Source organism: Lutra lutra, chromosome 12 (genome assembly GCF_902655055.1).
Source record: "Lutra lutra chromosome 12, mLutLut1.2, whole genome shotgun sequence".
Lineage (NCBI taxonomy): Eukaryota > Metazoa > Chordata > Mammalia > Carnivora > Mustelidae > Lutra > Lutra lutra.
The window spans coordinates 23,680,116-23,700,370 of record NC_062289.1 but is presented as its reverse complement, the minus strand read 5'-3'; the positions used below and the strand labels follow the sequence as shown (position 1 = coordinate 23,700,370).

Genomic DNA, 20,255 nt, shown 5'->3' with positions numbered 1-20,255 from the left:
TTGTGTTCCAATTTGGTTTGAACCAAAGGTTTGTCAGGTAATCTAAAATTAAGTTGAAATTAATTTTAATTTAACTTTGATCTATAATATATTCTTTTTAAATAGGACTTGAAGGAAAGACTGCTATTTTTATTAATATCTATAATATTTGTTATGATACCTATAGGGAAAGTGTGTCGTAGATTTCTATTTCAGGGTTGGAAAGATCAAGCTGTTGAGAGGTGATATAGCAGAATGTACCAGTTAGCTATTGCCAAAATCCTGCTGCATAACAAACCATTTCACAACTCAGTGGATAACAATAATTAGTTTAATGGACCTGAGGGTGGGTTAAGGGTGTGATTAATATGGGCTGGATTAGATTAGAGTGACTTGGTTCCTCTCCACTTGTCTCTTGTCCTTCTCCTGGGACTAGCAGTCTCACCTCAGTATGCTCTGCTTAGAGGTAAAGCAAGTAAGTACACACATGTAAGTCCTCTTGAAGTCAAGATTCGGAAAGAGTACATGGTCACTTCTGCCTCAACCAAGTGTCCAAAGCAAGTCTTATGACCACATCCAGAGGTAAGAGGAAGGGAAGTATAGCACCACATACTGAGGACACTGCAAAATTTTATGGAAAAGACCATATATACATGGAGAGAGGAATGAGAAGGGATGGTGCTGTAATCTATACACAGAGACTATCAAGTTATTTACCAAACTGTTTCCTTTTCTTCCTGGTGTCTACAGCTAGACCACATTTCCTCACATCTCATGCAGTGATATTTGGCTGAATGGCCAAGTTCTTGCCAATGGAATGTGAGCAGAGATGACTTGACCCATAAGAGTGTCTATTTCCCTGTGTTATTTCTCATTCTTTGGTTTTATGCTGACAAGGCAGGACAAATTGAAAGTCATGTAGTAAAGAGAGAAGCATAGGATGAAGGAGGCCATGTCTGTACTGTATCTCTCATTTTGACTTCATCTGAGGAATATAGACTTTTATTGTGTTGGAGTCATTACTCATTTTGGGGTTCGTTTGTTATGGCAGCTAGCATTATCTTAAATGATACATGTGAGATTATATATATAGATATAAAGATATAGATATAGATATATAGATATATGGAGGGGGGCCTTATAGTGCCTCCAGAGTTCTTGAGAGCGCTTTGAGACACACTGCCCTTTAACTGAAGTTAAATCTAACTGAAGTTAAATCTAATTCCTTTGGGGGCATTCTCTACAAATCCTTCAATCAGGGAGGCAATACCTTGATTATCCTGAGGTTGGAAAGATATTCTTCCCAGTCACCAGGACAGGACTGAGCAGGAACAACACTTTTGTGACCAAAACAAGTCCTTGCAAACAGATCAGGGATGGAAATGTCTTTGAGGGTCAGGCCTCTCTTTTGAATCCTTCTTTTTTTGGTTCCATTGGACTCTTTAGCAGGAATGAAGGAGGAAGAATATTTGAGAAGAAGGTTTGGGGTGTGGTTTTCATCTGGCTACAGGAGCTGAGGTTTGCAAGGCTGTGCCCAAGGCCAAGGCCAAATGTACTCCAAGAATCCTCCTCTCCTAGTAAAACACCAGGTATGCTCTCATTTAGAATTTAGAATGTCTATTTTGTTTTAGAGTTTAGTTTTAGGCATGTAATCCATTATAAATTTTAAAACATAATCCACTTGGGCATATCATCTTCAACAGTCATAAAAAGCCTCTTTAATTTTTTTATTTGGAACAATTTTGCCTCATAAAGAAGCATCCCAAATTTCCAAGAGATAATAGCATTCTATTATCTATTATCTATTATTCCTTCCCTACAGTTTCTAACATCAGAAATGCTACTTCCTCCATACTTTTCCACAGATTCCATTCTCTAGTTAGGAACAAATAGAATGTATCCATTTCATAGTGAGCCCGAGGGTAAACATTTGGACATCACCTCGTTTTATGAGTTAGAGAAAATGCCTAATTATCCAGCTGACTACATAGTCACCAAGGCCTCCTTGGCCGTCAAGAGATATAGAAGAAAAAGAGATTAGTATTAGAGATGAAAATAGCTTCATCCTAGACAGAATAGCAATTAGAATTTTTATCTCTAGGCCATCTGGGTTATTATTATAATTCCCTTTCTGTCAAAAAATTCCTCAACTTTGGTGGATTTGTCCTTACAGTTAATAATAATAGCTAACATTTATGGAACACTTACTGGGTCTCAGGCACTTAATGTGCATTTGCTCACTTCATTCCCAGAAATATCCTATGAGATGGATGCTGTGATCCCCACTGTATGGACGAGGAAATGGAGGCATGGCTGGTAAGAGATCCAACCACGGTTTGAAGTCAGATATAGTGTGACTCCAGAAAGTGAGCTCTTCTCTGCTATTCTCCATATAACTAAGTCATATGGTTCCCAAGATTGATTAGTCTTCTGCTATACAACCCTAATGAACTCTGTTGAGAATCTCCAACCACTTTGTCTTAGCCAATTTGAAGCTCTCGGGTAGAGAGAAGAAGGCCACTTTTTAAGGCCTCTTCCCTTCTCTGTATAATAAATGCTGCTAGTTCATAGCAAACATTTCTAACTTCTTTCTATAGGCTCATGGAAAGCTAGATCCTGATATTATCTATCTGTATATAGTGTCACTGGTTACATTTACTGCTGACATCAAGTATTTTCAATCTATATTCTGTGGGAAGATGGTGAGTACTCTGTGGGAACCATCCAGAATGCTGGCTATACTGAGTATTAAAAACATGACATACTAGGTGAATAGCTATTGCCCCGACAACCCCTTCCCCAGACCCCTCCCTGATATTTCCATCTCTTTTGTGCCATCCTTCAATGGAGGGGTTAATGTCTGACACAGCAGGCTGCTTCCTGGATATGCTTTGCTCTGTGGCCGGTGTCCCTTGCTCAGGACCTCCATTAATTAATCTACACGGTGGAAAAACAATACCTGTTCTGCCTTTGTCCTTGGGCTGAGGGGAAGATCATGGTGGAAAAATGTCTGAAAAATTTTTTTCCCAATCAACAAATACAAATACCAGGGAATGTCACCATGGGGGAGAACTTCACTTTCTGCCAGGCAGGGGACAATGAATGACCTCTGGGTCTGCTAGTGTTCCTCAAGGAATGGCTGGGGTTCTGCAATTTTTTTTTTCACACATACAATTAGGTGTTAAACGTTTTTGTGAAGTTTCTAATGCTTTCTATATTTGAGTTCTTGTAGAGTATATGATTTTTTTTTTTTTTTTACCTTAGGTCTTTCTCTTTCTTTTGTCTTGTTGTTAGTGTAAAGAAATGCAACTGATTTCTGTGCATTGACTTTATATCCTAACACTTTACTGAATTCCTGTACAAGTTCTAGCAGTTTTGGAGTGGAACCTTTTGGGTTTTCCACATATAGTATCATATCATTTGCAAAGAGTGATAGTTTGACTTCTTCTTTGCCGATTTGGATGCCTTTAATTTCTTTTTGTTGTCTGATTGCTGAGGCTAGGACTTCCAGTACTATGTTGAACAGCAGTGGTGATAACGGACATCCTTGCCGTGTTCCTGACCTTAGCAGAAAAGCTTTCAGTTTTTCTCCATTGAGAATGATATTTGCAGTGGGTTTTTCATAGCTGGCTTTGATAATATTGAGGTATGTGCCCTCTATCCCTACACTTTGAAGAGTGTTAATCAGGAAGGGATGCTGCATTTTGTCAAATGCTTTTTCAGCATCTATTGAGAGTATCATATGGTTCTTGTTCTTTCTTTTATTAATTTATTGTATCACATTGATTGATTTGCGGATGTTGAACCAACCTTGCAGCCCTGGAATAAATCCCACTTGGTTGTGGTGAATAATCCTTTTAATGTACTGTTGGATCCTATTGGCCAGTATTTTGGTGAAAATTTTTACATCTGTGTTCATCAAGGATATTGGTCTGTAGTTCTCTTTTTTGATGGGATCCTTGTCTGGTTTTGGAATCAAGGTAATGCTGGCCTCATAAAATGAGTTTGGAAGCTTTCCTTCCATTTCTATTTTTTGGAACAGTTTCAGGAGAATAGGAATTAGTTCTTCTTTAAATGTTTGGTAGAATTCCCCTGGGAAGCCGTCTGGCCCTGGACTTTTGTTTGTTTGGAGATTTTTGATGACTGTTTCAATCTCCTTACTGGTTATGGGTCTGTTCAGGCTTTCTATTTCTTCCTGGTTCAGTTGTGGTAGTTTATATGTCTCTAGAAATGTATCCATTTCTTCCAGATTGTCGAATTTGTTGGCATAGAGTTGCTCATAGTATGTTCTTATAATTGTTTGTATTTCTTTGCTGTTGGTTGTGATCTCTCCTCTTTCATTTATGATTTTATTTATTTGGGTCCTTTCTCTTTTCTTTCTGATAAGTCTGGCCAGGGGTTTGTCAATCTTATTAATTCTTTCAAAGAACCAGTTCCTAGTTTCATTGATTTGTTCTATTGTTTTTTTAGTTTCTATTTCATTGATTTCTGCTCTGATCTTTATGATTTCTCTCCTCCTGCTGGGTTTAGGCTTTCTTTGTTGTTCTTTCTCCAGCTCCTTTAGGTGTAGGGTTAGGTTGTGTATTTGAGACCTTTCTTGTTTCTTGAGAAAGGTTTGTACTGCTATCTATTTTCCTCTCAGGACTGCCTTTGTTGTGTCCCCCAGATTTTGAACTGTTGTGTTTTCATTATCATTTGTTTCCATGAATTTTTTCAATTCTTCTTTAATTTCCTGGTTGACCCATTCATTTTTTAGAATGATGCTGTTTAGTCTCCATGTATTTGGGTTCTTTCCAAATTTCCTCTTGTGATTGAATTCTAGCTTCAGAGCATTGTGGTCTGAAAATATGCAGGGAATGATCCCAATCTTTTGATACCGGTTGAGACCTGATTTATGACCCAGGATGTGGTCTATTCTGGAGAATATTCCATGTGCACTAGAGAAGAATGTGTATTCTGTTATTTTGGGATGGAATGTTCTGAATATATCTGTGATGTCTGTCTGGTCCAGTGTGTCATTCAAGGCCTTAATTTCCTTGTTTATCTTTTGCTTAGATGATCTGTCCATTTCAGTGAGGGGAGTGTTAAAGTCCCCTACTATTATTGTATTATTATCAATGTATTTCTTTAATTTTGTTATTAATTGATTTATATAGTTGGCTGCTCCTGTGTTAGGGGCATAGATATTTAAAATTGTTAGGTGGTCTTTTTGGACAGACCCTTTGAGTATGGTATAGTGTCCTTCCTCATCTCTTATTATAGTCTTTGGCTTAAAATCTAATTGATCTGATATAAGGATTGCTACCCCAGCTTTCTTCTGATGTCCATTAGCATGGTACATTGTTTTCCACCCCCTCACTTTAAATCTGGAGGTGTCTTCGGGTCTAAAATGAGTTTCTTGTAGGCAGCATATTGATGGGTTTTGTGTTTTTATCCATTCTGATACCCCATGTCTTTTGATTGGGGCATTTAGCCCATTAACATTCAGGGTAACTATTGAGAGATATGAATTTGGTGTCATTGTATTGCCTGTAAGGTGACTGTTTCTTTCTGATCTACTACTTTTAGGGTGTTTCTTTGCTTAGAGGACCCCTTTCAATATTTCCTGTAGAGCTGGTTTGGTGTTTGCAAATTCTTTCAGTTTTTGTTTGTCCTGGAAGCTTTTTATCTCTCCTTCTATTTTCAATGATAGCCTAGCTGGATATATTCTTGGCTGCATGTTTTTCTTGTTTAGTGCTCTGAATATATCATGCCAGTTCTTTCTGGCCTGCCAGTTCTCTGTGGATAAGTGTGCTGCCAGTCTAATGTTTTTACCCTTGTATGTTACAGATTTCTTTTCCCGGGCTGCTTTCAGGATTTTCTCTTTGTTGCTAAGACTTGTAAATTTTACTATCAGGTAACAGAGTGTGGACCTATTTTTATTGATTTTGAGGGGCATTCTTTGCATCTCCTGGATTTTGATGTTTGTTCCCTTTGCCACATTAGGGAAATTCTCTACAATAATTCTCTCCAATATACCTTCTGCTCCCCTCTCTCTTTCTTCTTCTTCTGGAATCCCAATTATTCTAATGTTGTGTCGTCTTATGGTGTCACTTATCTCTTGAATTCTCTCCTTGTGATCCAGTAGCTGTTTGTCTTTCTTTTGTTCAGCTTTTTTATTCTCTGTCATTTTGTCTTCTATGTCACTGATTCTCTCTTCTGCCTCATTTATCCTAGCAGTAAGAATTTCCATTTTTGATTGCACCTCATTAATAGCTTTTTTGATTTCAACTTGGTTAGATTTTAGTTCTTTTATTTCTCCAGAAAGGGCTTTTGTCTTTCTGGAGAGCGTTTCTCTAATATCTTCTATGCCTTTTTGAAGCCCAGCTAGAACCTTGAGAATCATCATTCTGAACTCTAGATCTGTCATATTACCAATGTCTGTATTGATTAGGTCCCCAGCTTTCAGTACTGCCTCTTGCTCTTTTTTTTGTGGTGAGTTTTTCTGCCTTGTCATTTTGTCCAGATAAGATTTGCTTTCTCCTCCTCTGGAATTCCGCTGTTCTCCTTGGTAAGTGAAGTTGGTCCTGGCTGGGTTTCTTGTTGATCTTCTGGGGGAGGGGCCTGTTGTAGTGATTCTCTAGTGTCTTTGCCAGAGGCGGAGCTGCCCTGCCCTTTACCAGGGGCCGGGCTAAGTAATCCGCTCTGGTTCCCTTTTGGGAGCTTTTGTTCCCTGAGGGCTTTCCGTAGAGTTCCAGAGGACGGGAATGAAGATGGCGGCCTCTCAATCTCCGGCCCAGAGGAGATGAGAGCTCAGGGTCCCACTCCTCAGTGTGCCCTCAGAGAAAAGCGCCTAATCACTCCCGTCTCCTTGGCCTCTGGTCGCGCTTGGAGAAAAGCACTCAATCGCTCGCGCTTGGAGAAAAGCGCTCAGTCGCTTCCATCTCCCTGGCCTCTGGCCGCTCTCCAAGCTCACCCAGCCTGTGCCCGGTTCAATGTAACCCTGAGTTGAGAGCTCACTCCTCGGCTTTGTCGCTGTAGCTGGCTTTCCTGCTCTAATACCTGTAAGCTCTGTGACACTCAGACACCCCCAGTCCTTCTGTGACCCTGCAGGACCTAGGGTTACGCTGACCCTGCGTGGGCTTCCCCCGGTTTAGCCTCTGGAGCGATGTCCCTCCATGGGGCAGACTTTTAAAAGTCCTGATTTTGTGCTCCGTTGCTCCGACGCTTGCTGGGAGCCAGCCCCTCCCGCCGTGGTCTATCTTCCCGTTGCTTTGGATTCACTTCTCCACAGGTCCTACCTTTCAGAAAATGATCGATTTTCTGTTTCTAGGATTGTTGCTCTTCTTCTCTTTGATTTCCCATTGGATTTGTAGGTGTTCACAATGGTTAGATAAGCTATCTAGCTGATCTCCTGCTACCTGATGTCATCTCAGCCTGCTACTTCTCCACCATCTTGACTCCTCCCCAAGTTTCACAATTTTTAAAACAAAGATTTTAATGTTGAACTTTCTCTTTCTGTGATATCTGACCTTTCTTTTTCTCTTTTAAACAGCTTTATTGAGGTAAATCCACATAGGATGCAATTTATCCATTTAAAGTGTGCAATTCAATGGCTTACAATATATTCACAGAGCTGTACAATCATTACCAAAACCAATTTTAGAACGTTTTCATCACCCTCCCCCCACAAAGAACCCCATACCTTTTAGCAACCACCCCTCATTTCTCCCCAGTCCTATCTCTACCACCTCACCCAGCTCTGGACAACTACTAATCTATGTTTTGTCTTTATAGACTTCCCTATTCTGGCTATTTTGCATAAATGGAATCATAGACTATCTCCTCATTTGTGAATGGCTTCTTTCACTTGTCATAATGTTTTGATGATTTCTGTGACATCTTTTTGATAAGAGATCATGTAAGGTCTTTGGATAGCAACTATATTTTGTTGCTCTATGTATGTTTCTAGATGGTATCTCACTAAATAGACCATAAACATTTAGGGACTGTTTTGACATCTGTAGTTTAGTATGCCCAGAACAGCACTGGCTTTTGTTGGAAAATCCTCCTTCTAATCCTGGTGTTGGGGGAGAAATGGAAGGGTTCTTATATAGGCCCTTTCTCTGAGGAGTCAGTCTGAGGATGGACAGCTGGCCCAGCTGATCCTTCCCTGGAATTTTAGAACTGGGAATGGAGACATGGGATTCTCTGGTCTCTAGAGAAGGGGTTTAGGTGGTCATGTCTGCTGCTTGTGGAAGAAGGCTATAGAAGAGAATGGAGCCTAGTCAAAAATATAAGCCATTTGGGACACCTGTGAGCATTCACACTGCTGACTGTATTTATCTCTGAGGTCCACCTGCACCCCTGGCCTTCATATGTTGTCTCTAAGGCACACAATTATATTTCAACATATTCTGCATCAAGTTTCAGATATAGGAATTATCACCGCACCTAAAGTATCTTGGGAGGGTTCAAAAGTGTGCATTACCTGTCTCTGGAAATATTTTAATGGATGATCATGACCTACATTAAATGATATTAATTTTTAGCATCCTAGGTATTTTATATTCAAGATGTTTTCCATGAACAAATTCAAGTTCTCATTTCACATTAATCATATATCCCCAAATTTTGTGAGTATTTTTTTGATGATTAAAAAATGTATTACATAGGCACATGCCTATATAAAACACAATCAGATTTTTTTCCTCCACATTTCACTGGTTTGAATGAATAGATGTTCTTTCTCATTTGGACTTGCTTAGTTATCATGAAATAAATAATTGAAAATAGAAGACAGGAAGAAATCTTAGGCATGCCGAATATTTTTCTACTTTAAATGTACATTTTAACATTTTGTGCATGCACCGAGTACTTTAAAAAACTCTGAAATACAGAATTAATCTATTGTTACTTTGTAACATTACATCTGTTGATTTGCTGTTTGAAGAAAAGGCTCAGGTCTTGACACCTTAAATTTCATGAGACTATAAATATTCTTATTTATTCAGGTGCACATAAAAGGCAAACTCTAAGAAAAAAGTCCTGACCCCTTTTACTACTCTTTTTTTCTGTGTGGGTGTGTGTTACAGAGAGGAAGTCTTGGCATTTATACAATTCTGTGTGTTTGGTGGAGATTCCTGGACTTTTTGTAACACCCCCTCACCCCCCAGCCTCCGGTGACCTATTTTCCTGTTTGCAGACAAACTTTAATATCAGTCCTTTTTACTAACTGATGAAATGGATACTTGGGTAAAGCTCTGAAGGAGAAAGATGAAAGAAAGACAAATACAGGCCTAGGGAAGGAGGATGGAGAAGAAGAAGGGGTGGGATCTGAACTGGGTCAGGAGGAAGGGGTAGGACCTAAACTAGGTTTCGGACGAGGTGGAGAGTGGGATTCCTGGGGCAGGTGCAAGAGGGAGCTGGTGCTGGTCTCAGCAGGAAAGAGGTCATGGAAGTGGCAGTGGGTCTGAGTAGCTGCGGTGAGCTGCTGACCCTGTGCTGGATGGTGGGGTCTACATTGGGGGAGAGTCCAATCTCATGTGTTTGCAGTCAAACAGAAGGTCCAGGGCTTTGCAGATGTGCGAGCTGTCTCGTTTACGTAGAACATGGGGCTCCAGGTGGATCTGCGGTGAGGAGACCAGAACTAAGGCTGGGAAGATCCAGAATGCAAGGTTCTCCGAGCTACACTTATCCCAGTGGATAGGGACTTTTCAAGGCATCTTCCTTGGAGCACCACCAAGTGATGATGGAGGCAGAGCTGGCTGGGTTCCAAGATCTAAACTCTGTTTCAACCATAGAAATCACTTTTATTTGATTTTTGTGCTAGTGTGTGTATATGTTTGGGGAGGTTGTCTGAGATTTGACAGAGAAAAAGCATTCTGTTGCTAAATGGTTAAAAAGTTAGAAATCTTTCCTCAGAAGATACTTCTTCAGCCAATAATAAAAGGAGGTCAAAAGCTGCTCTGGTAGGAGTTGAACTTGTCCTGTGTTTGAGAATGGATGGGCTTGCGCATCTTTCAGGAAAGTCATTTTGGCTCCAGCTATCAGTGGTTGCCAATGCCACAGTGAGCCAGGAAAGAGGTATAAGGAGGAAGTTTTTCCTGGGAAGAGAAAGGTGAGGTTACAGGAAATGATATAAGGAGGGATCACTGGAAGGTTAATGCTCTTCAAGGAGAAGCGACGATTGTCTCATTTGACCACTGTCCCAATAGCAATCACGTGTCACGTGGGGCAAATAAGCAAGTCTGCATATCATCTACCAGATGTTTGTGTCCTGGAGGACAGGTATTTTATGTCACTCAGCTTTGGTCTGTAGGACTTGCCGTGTGACTGGCCTATAAAAAACTCAGTCCAGGGGACAGGGAAATGAATTTAATTGGACTCAGCCAAGAAACCAGACCTAGTAGCTTCATCAAGTTTAATCGATAACTTGATTCCAGTTCTGTATTGGTGAACACATAATTTCTGGATGGGGAGCGAAGAGGGGCCTTTGTAGACCCCGCATCCCTGTCCTCACCCTTTGCCTCTTGCATGGCGTCCTGTAGGCCCAAGCAACTTGAATGGCACATCAGCCAGAATGAAGGAACTCTGCACCAGCGTTTACACAATGAACTTTTGAAGACTGCTGACCCCTAACTGGGGAAGTCAGAGGACCATCATAAGCTTTAGTGTACAATAAAAAAAAAAAAGAAAGAAAGAAAAAGCAGGCTCCTAGACCTCACCTAAAATTCACTGAATGAGAATTTCTGAGGATGGGGTTCAAGAATACACATTTACACCAAGCCCCAGAATGTCTTAGGTACTCTAACCCTTGAGAGTCATTGCTTTAAGATCGAGAATGGCTCAGACAAGAAGTTTTAAATCTAGAGTGACCTGATTCCACATTGCCCTCCATGGTGTTGCTCTTGACTGGATAACAAAGGCCTAGAAATTGTATCGTAGGAGAATTATTGTGTCTCAAGAATTGCTTTACTGATGGTGGGTTGGGGGATGAATCTCAGGGTAAGATGAACCTGTGACTACTCCCTGGGAGAAGAGGGAGAAGGACACATCTCAAGACAGGGAAGAAATATTAGAAATTGGAGTATGTGCTTGAGAGAATCCCTCTAAAAAGTTTTTAGTTTTTTTTCCCATTGGACTCTGGGAACACTTATATTTGACCTCCCTGGTTAAGTCCTGTGCTTCTGTAAAATTCATTACACACATACGGTATGGTTTACATGGGGGCAGTTAGGGGCAGAGGACTAAAGGAAAGTGTGGCTTCTGTAGAACTACCTTGCTACAGAGATCAGCATGTCTGAGACAGTTTTAATCAAAGGAGGTAGCTTATAGAAGTCCAGGCAAGGACTACTGGGTAGTGAGTGGTGCCAAGGCATGGCAGGGAAAGGAAGATGTCAAGGACAACAACCATCAGTTGTCACTGTACCTACCCCTGCTCCTATTTGTTTCTTTAACTTCAAACACATTTTTATCTCTACCGTTCTTTAAAACGTGCTCTTGTGAAGGTCACCAGTGACATCTAAATTGCCAAATTTAATGGTAAATTCAAAGGTCTCCTCTTCGACCCATTGATAGGTATTTGACACAGCTGACATTTGCTTCTGGAACAACTCATTGTTGACTTCCAGATCAGCATTGAATCCTGGTTTCCCCGCTCCCTCACAGGGTGATCCTGTAAATCTCTGTTAGTCATTCTTTCTCAATATTGGCATGACCCAGGGCCCATTCTTTGGCCCCTTCATTCAACCCATGGACAGTGACTCCCAATATATTTTTTTCTAGCTCCAACCTCTCCCCACTTGTAAATCCAACTGCTGACTGTCCATCTGCAGTGGGGTCTGAGATCAGACTAATTTAACATGTCCAAGCCACACTTAACTTTCCTCCCTCTGCTGCTCCAAACTTGCTCCTTCTCAGCCTTCCCATGTCTCTAACTTATCACTGACTCTTCTCTTTCTCTCACAGCCCATATCCAGTCTTGTAAGACACCCTTAGGCTCTACAACAGTGAAAATACTCAAGATGGGGCCACCTCTCACCATGACCACCCTGACCCAAACCACTATTATCTCTCACCTGGATTTTTGCAGTAGCTTTAGACAATACCTAACTGGCCCGCTGCTTCTACCCTTACCCCCGTGTAGTTAAGGATGAACTCAGCAGGTCTGGGTTGTCCAAACCTCGTACATTTTAAGGAAAACCTTGCCCTGTCTGGCTTCTGGGAAATAACCTCTATGATTTTGGAATGTCCTGCTTGAAAGAGATTATTTCCCAGGAAACAGACAAGGGCCAACATTTTTTTAAATTGTGCTAAAAATATACCTGAAATATACCATTTTAATCACTGTTAGGTATAAAATTGAGGGGTAAAAGTACATTCACGATGTCATGTAACTATCACCACTATGCATTTCCAGAACTCGTTCATCACCCCAAACTGAGAAACTCTATGTATTACAGAGTGACACTCCATCCCCCCCTTCCCTCCAGTCTCTGGTAACTTCTAGTCTAGCTCTGTCCCTATGAATTAGCCTATTCTAAGTACCCCAGGTAAGTGGAATCATACAATATTTGTCTTTCTGTGTCTGGCTTATTTGACTTTAGCCTAATGTTTTTGAGCTTCCTCCATGTTGTAGCATGTGTCAGAATTTCATTTCTTTTAATGGATTAATTACATTCCATTGTGTGCACATAGTACATTAAAAAAATCTATTCCTCTGTTGATGGACATTTAAACTGTATTCACCATTTGGCTATTGTGAATAATGCTGCTGTAAACATCGGTACATAATTATCTGTCTGAACCCCTGTTTTCCATTCTTGTGGTACGTACCTAGGAGAGGAATTACTGGATCCTATGGTAATTCTATGCTTAACCGGTTGAAGAACTGCTCGGCTATTTCCCATAGCAGCTGCACCATTTTGTGTTAACCACCAGGTGTAACTGTCATCACTATTGCACAGTGCGGGGGAGGGGGAGTTAATTTCTCTACATGTCCACAAAAACTTGTTATTTTCAGGGTTTTATTTTTGTTTTTGTTTTGTAATTGCCTTCCTAAGGGGTGTGAAGTATTATTTCATTGTGGCTCAGTCTTTTATCTCATCTCCTTATGCCTAGATTGACAAAACTGACCTTGGGACTGTACCTGTCCTCCCTGCCCCCTGTCTGTATTCCTTACCGCTGCATTGGACCCTTGTTGTTCATGGATCTTTGCAAAATACCCCTTGTGTTTTATAGGTTGTCTTGTTGGTTCCCTTCTCCAGGCACCATCACATCGAACTTTTTGGCCTGGCACACAATTTTCTGTCTTCCCAAACTTTGTTTGCAACTCTGCTCCTCCACATGTTAAGTGTTCCTTACGGTTTTGCTAAGTAAGTGAGTCCATGGACTTATTAATCAAGACTCCTCCCTGAGGGAATTTGGAGTCTAGCATATGAGTTAAAAAGAACTTAGAGTCAAAAGAGAGACCCAGATAAGGAGAACCAGAACAGGGGAGCTTCATGGAGGAGAAGGAGTAGGAATTTGGTGAGTGAGTAGGAGCTGGGGGGAAGGAAGAAAGGAGCATTCAACAAAGAACACAGTATGTATTTTCTTTGGCTGAGTCCTAAAGTATACAAGAAGGGAATGTGTTCTATTAAAAGATGGAGAAGCATCAGATTCTGAAAACCTGGAATGCATGGTCAAGAGTTTGGAATTCATTTAGCAATTGATCATCAGGACTTAATGAAGTTTTCAGAGTCCCACAGCTGTGATTGAAAAGGACACCTCTGTGTGTCCTACAGGGTTTGCTTTAAAGAAAGCTTTAAAGAAAGCTCCCAGAGGCAGGGGAATAGTTGGTAAGGCTACTGTAACAGTACAAGCCAGTGTTAAGAAAAGTGTGGACTGAGACAGAGATGGCAGAAAAAGAAAATTTGGAGGTTGTTTTGAGTAATACTATAAAGGAAAAGTCAGTGATAATTAAAAAGCTATAAGGAGGAAGGGGGAAAGGAAGATCTTGTAATTTTCAGCCTTCTGGTCTGGGAGGATGGAAGGAAACCACCAACAGAAAGGTGGAATCCATGAACAGAAGTGAATTTGGGAGGAAGATGCTGAGTTCAATTTTGAGAAAATTGAGACTGAAGTGTGGCTGTACTATTTCCTAAGAAGAGACTGACCTGTAGGGTTGTAACTCAAGGGGAGAGTCAGGCATCATTCTGGGCAATGTCTTTATCAGGGTGATAAGGGAAACAATGCCAACTATCAGGTATAGAGAAGAGGGTGTTGAAAGGGAAGCGGATGAAGGCAGATGACATAAGAATATACATTTTTTTAAGATTTACTTATTTATTTGAGGACAGTGGGGAAAGAGGGAGAGAGAGAGAGAATCTCAAGCAGACTCCTCACTGAGTGCAGAGCCTGACCTGGGGCTCAATCCCATGACCCTGAGATCACCACGTGATCTGAAACCAAGAGTTGGACCCTCAATCCATTCGGCCACCCAGGCACCCCAGGAATATTTTTAAAGGAGGAAGACAGGTCAGAATACAAGATAGTGACCAGGGGTTCTTTAATAGCCCAGGGAGGAGAGAATTCTGAGGAGGAAGTGATGAGCACTGTCCTGAGATTGCGGAGCCTGGTGTTTTGACAACAATCACTGGATTTTGCCAATTAATTGTAAGCAATTCCTAACTTTTGAGAATGTAGTTTTTTTATTCGCTGGCGGACCTGGGGTAGAATAAAATATCAGAGAATTGACCAGAGTATAGGAGGAGTCTGAATAGAGGCTCTTTCAAGACCATGACTGTGAAGGGAAGGAGGATAGAAGAGTGGGGGGCAGGGTTTTTAAAAAATGGTAAGGAAGGAGTAGTGGCCCAGCTACAGAGTAGAAGCCCCTGGGTCTCTGTAATGTGAGCATGGGGGCCCTGTTGGGTTAGTTTGTACCAGTTTTGATATTTTCTTTTTAAGATTTTATTTATTTATTTATTTTAAGAGAGAGTGTTAGAGTGCATGCACTGGGGGAAGGGCAGAGGGAGAGGGAGAATCTCAGGCTGACTCCCATTCAGCACAGAGCCCAGATGGGGCTCGATGCCCCTACCCTGAGATCATGACCTGAACTGAAACCAAGAGCGGTTCACTCAACCGACTGAGCCACCCAAGTGCCCCAGCTCTAACATTTCTTATGTGTTTTTTGTTTGTTTGTATGTTTTATAAGTGGAAGCTAGATATATATAGAACACGTTAAATTACTGTTTTTTCTTAAGATACAACTTCTTCAGTTCACTTAGAACATGCAAATCTGATATTTTTTAATCAGATAAAATATGTATAAAATGGATTTTCTCCTAATTCTGGATTCATCATGACTTTATAATACCAACTGATTGTGATATTTACAATATTTGTCAAAACTTAGAATTTTACAAGCACTAGGTTATTACCGTTGTTTCTTTAATAAATGTAGCATACAAAATTTGAAGTTTTAATATGGGTACTTAAATTATCCACAGAATGTATCTTTGTAGTATTTCAAAAATATCGCTGAGACATAACTTCCTTAGAAAATAGAGTATAAAACTTAATAGATTTTCCATTTTTTCAACTGGAATGCTTTATCTTTGTTTTTCATTGCACATTCCTCATTTTTCACTCATTTAAAACTGCCAATTATTATTTTTTATTGTAAAATCAATTTTAATATTTGCTTTGATTATTTTTTATTTTGTTGCCTTTTCAAATCGGCATGTCTTTAAAGTGTTTCTTACTTGATTAAAAATGTCTGTGTGTGTATTAAATCACTTCAGTTTTACTAAGTGAAATTGAGCCGTACTGTTTTTGAGCCAGTAATGAAAACTGCAGTTTTTAACATGTGACATTTGGGGGTGGTGAACATATGTGAAAAGATTGTATCTAGACTATTGAAAGAAATGGTCTTGAAAAATTCATGGGAAGCTTTAGCATTGTCTGAAAAACAAGAGGGAAGTCTCATTAGTATTAACTTTAAAAAGGGGGGGGAAAGAGAGAAGTTTTGTTTTAAAGCAAAAAAGTCTGGTTGGACCAGAATGTAAAAGAAGATAACAAAGCCAAATTTGGGTGGTACAGTAGGTTGTAGGAGGCTTGAAGGGAAATGAAACTGATTGGCACATAATAAGCTTGAAAAGAAACAGTGAAATGTACAATTTCGTTGATACTATTTGATACTATTAGATCCACTTTGATGGATTTATTCATAAGATGGAGAAGATGCTGGTGAATCCTGCAAAATATTACATGGGTGACATGTAGGAAGAGAGAAATTATAGTTTATCCTTTTCTGTTAAACTAACAGTGAGATCATAGTCTTTAAAGAGGCGGGTAGGGTGGGCCAAAAGCCCCATGCTCTGGCTGAGTTGTAATTTGTGATAAATTCAGGTACGTGGTGAATGCTAATGTGAACTATCTGAGGTCAGTGGAAATGAAGATTGGAGAAGACGGTAACTAGAACAAGTGGAAATTCCCTGTATAAGTGAATTATACAATTAAACAAACAAGAAACATATATAGGGGGAGAAAAAAAAAGAGAAGCTAGATCTGGGGTGTGAGATGAGGGGAAGGGAAGGATGAGGAAGGGGAGGGAGCCAGGGGGGTGGGGGGAGTGCCCAGAGCTGCCCTGAGGTTCCTTCCTCTGAGAACCGAGGCAGGAGTCTCAGCCATGCTACTGGGAGGTTTGGGAGAGGAGAATTCAGGGTGTTTTTGAGAGATGGCCTTGATCTTAGGGATGTAAGAGCGTCAGGCCATCATCCTACTGAGATGTGGGGAGAGGCTGGACTGGAAGTTTGAGCAGGGAAAAAAGTTTGTATGAGAGCCGTGAGGTGTGTGGCTGGGAAGCTGTGTGAAGCAGCGTGAGCTCAGGGCAGGTGTTTCTCAAAACGCACCTGAGAAGAGAAAACATGGGGTCAGTGGTTTGGGTTCTTGGGGGGAAGCACGGGGACCTTTTGGTACCTTTAAAAAGTGCAGGGGCACCTGGTGGTTCAGTGGGTTAAAGCCTCTGCCTTCGGCTCAGGTCATGATCCCAGGGTCCTGGGATCGAGCCCCACATCGGGCTCTCTGCTCAGCGGAGAGCCTGCTTCCTCCTCTCTCTCTCTGCCTGCCTCTCTGCCTACTTGTGATCTCTGACTGTCAAATAAATAAATAAATAAATATTAAAAAAAAAAAAAGTGCAGGGCCCAGGTGGTGGTGGGCTATGTGGACCCCCCCCGCCCCGCCCCCAGCACTGCTTGTTTGCCTCTGACACCTGCAGCCACACACCTGTGAGCATTGCTGGGGGCATCGGGCTGCATACCTGGGCTCTGAGATGATTTCAGCTTCATCTTTCCCCTGATCTATGTCATCTTGTTAAAAACACCTTCTTGAGATACAGTTGACATGAGTTTGGCTTTACATACTCTCCCCTATGAATTTACTCTGAGATCTGGGAAATGAAACGTAGAAGAAAAAATAAAAGAAAAGAAGAAAGACAAAAAAAAAAAAAAGAAATCTCCATCCATGCTCTCCTTATCAGAGAACTTGACCTTTATTACCACACGTGCTGGGGGCAGTTTTCTGTTCTCTGGCTCTGAAGGTGGAGGGAACAGCAGGGGAGGAAGAACAAGAGCTAAGGCGGCTTGTCTACCTTCCAATCTCCTTTCCCTTGATGGAGCCGGGACTCCGCCACAGTAATTTTCTCTCCAAGTTCCTGTGCCCCGAGGCCATGCTCCCACATCCGTCCTCCTTGACCATACCTCTCCTTTCTCTTAGCCAATGAAAGTTCCTCAGCCTCTGTGTTGCAACGTCGGCCACAGTTAATAAGATAGTCATTTTGTTGGGTCCTGGGTTTGATTTAGGAAAATTAAGCCAACACCCACAGAGAGACTACCCAGAGGGCCTGGGTCTCTGCTCCTAACGGGATAGAGCTGACAACTGACAAGACACATTGTGGTGAGAGGCCAACGTGGGGGGCTGGCGGGAGAGGGCAACTGTGTTGTGCAAGGACCGGAGAGATTACTTCCAGCTGAGGGTGATTTTAGAACTGGGCTTGCAGGGTATAAGGGGTGTGGGTGGGGGGAACACGGGATTCTGACCAGATGCTAGGGCAGAGGGAGCAGAGCCCTAGTGGTGGAGGTAACCAGGTAAGCAGAGGTGTGGGGGGCAGGGCTGGGAGAGAGCCAGGAATGGTGTGAGCTGGACTAAAAGCAGCATGAGGCGGAGTGGTGGTACTCTCTTCACGCCTGTCCTGCTCAGGAGTTTGGGTTTTCTCCTGGGAGAGGTTCAGCGTGAGAAGCTTGAGCCTTTGGAGGCTGCCTGTAGTTCATTGCAAAAGCTTCTCATTTTCTTGCCTGTGTGCGGTTAAAGCTGTGTTTCCCAGGTTCATCTGTGAAGAAGAAAACCCTCGAACTTCTATGGCCAGTGTGATGCCAACTTTGAATCCCGTGCTTTCTGCAAGCCCCTTTTTATCGAGATCTAGCCATTTTGCTTGGCTCTTCTTGATTGCCTCTACGCGCTACAGCCCACGGTTTCATTTGCTTTGCCACTTTTGAGAGTTCAGGATCCCAGTGTTGCCAAGTTTGAGTTTTAATAGGTTTTCACACCTTTTCATGGCTGTCTTTGAAAAGAAAAATATATATACACGCAGTGATCCCTAGCTGGGATTCTGACTACTGTTTGTTATGGCGCTGTTGAGATGAAAACGTTAAAAAACACAGCCACGTCCCATTCCCTTAGAAGACTTTTGGTTGTAAATGCACTTGAAAGAAAAGTTGTCAGATAAGAAGATGAAAAGAGGGCTCTCCGTTCGTATAATTTTTGCTTAGTGAGCTTGATGACGGGGTTCTGGATGATTCGTCTTGTGTCACAGGTGTGCGTCCTGCTCCAAGAGAGGAGTTCATGATTAGGAGGGAGGCACTGGGAGATTTTTTTTCTCCTGCTGGGTACAAGTAACTTTTATTCCTTATTTAGGTCCAGTACTCCACAGTACAATGTAGTGCTATTTTTTTTTAAAGATTTTATTTATTTTATTTGACAGAGATTACAAGTAGGCAGAGAGGCAGGCAGAGAGAGAGAGGAGGAAGCAGGCTCCCTGCTGAGCAGAGAGTCCGATGCGGGGCACGATCCCAGGACCCTGGGATCATGACCTGAGCCGAAGGCAGAGGCTTTAACCCACTGAGCCACCCAGGTGCCCCTGTAGTGCTATTTTTAATAAAAAAGAGCAAGCCATCTAAATGTTTAATCAAAGGGAACAGTGTGGCAAATACAGCTCACCCCCTGGATGGATGCTTCTGTCGTTATTAAGAAGGTGATTACTAAGGCCATCATGGAAAAATAGTACGATGTAATATTCAGGGGAGAGAAGCAGAATGTAAAATTACATGTCAACTGAGAGTTAAGTGCTTTAAAAATGACGAGTGTCTACCGTACAGACAGCCTCTCAGAGACTGAAGGCTGGATCGGTTTGGTCAGAGGTGCTCCCCGTGGGGTCTAAGCTATGTGGGATCATGACTTAAATCTGAAGCTAAGTGAGCAATAAATACTCTTGGATATGAATAAGTATTTTTTTTTTTTTTTAAAGAGAGACCTACTTTAGGGGAACAGTGTTACCATTTGGTATCAAGAAAAACAAATTAGCTTGCTGGCCCCTTCCTTCTCCTTTTCCTTGTCTCCCCCAATCAGGTACTTTCCATTTGGGTTGTTTCTTTTAAAATCGGCAGACAGATTATCTTCCTCATCAGATTAATGTTTGCCTACCTCCAGTAAAGCTCAGACCCTATGGCTAGGCACACGGCTGCCCGTGGCCTGGAGCTTTCTCAGACTTGTGGATTCTGTCAGTGACCGGTGTTACCACCTGAACTCTTTCACTGTAGGGCTTGAGGCTGCCTCCTCTCCAGAGTGTCTGGGAATGGGATTGGCAATAATGGCCCAGTGCCTCGTTCTCACAGATGCGTGGTCTGGATGGTAACTTAGGCAGGCAAGCAGGTGGGGTGTTTGTGATGCAAGACCCTTGGCATATTGTCATAAAGCTACTTGTGTGTTATGTGGAGGTTTGGAAATAATATCCTGCTGTGAGAGGGAGAGAGAGGGAGAGAGAGGGGAGAGAGACACACACAGAAAAAGAGGGAGAGAAGGAGGGAGGGGGAGAAAGAGAGAGGGAGGGGGAGAGTAGGAGGGGAGAGCAGGAGGAGGAGGAGAGAGAGAGGGAGAGAGGAGGCTGCCAATTTCCTGCATTTTGGGCTTCCTGCTCTTCCATGGGCATGAGGGTCATTACTAGAGGAGTTTTTCCTCAGAGGAAGTCCTTTCATGCTCCC

At 41.9% G+C, this 20,255-nt stretch overlaps 1 long non-coding RNA gene across 1 annotated transcript in view; it reads left to right on the top strand.

Annotated features, from left to right (window-relative positions):
• Positions 1-1,143: 1,143 nt before the first annotated feature.
• Positions 1,144-20,255, top strand: part of LOC125082264 (uncharacterized) — a 39,243-nt gene continuing 20,131 nt past the window's right edge. The window contains exons 1-2 of the long non-coding RNA XR_007121933.1: positions 1,144-1,568; positions 2,232-2,345. This is a non-coding gene — a long non-coding RNA (uncharacterized LOC125082264). The remainder of the gene's footprint in view (positions 1,569-2,231; positions 2,346-20,255) is intronic.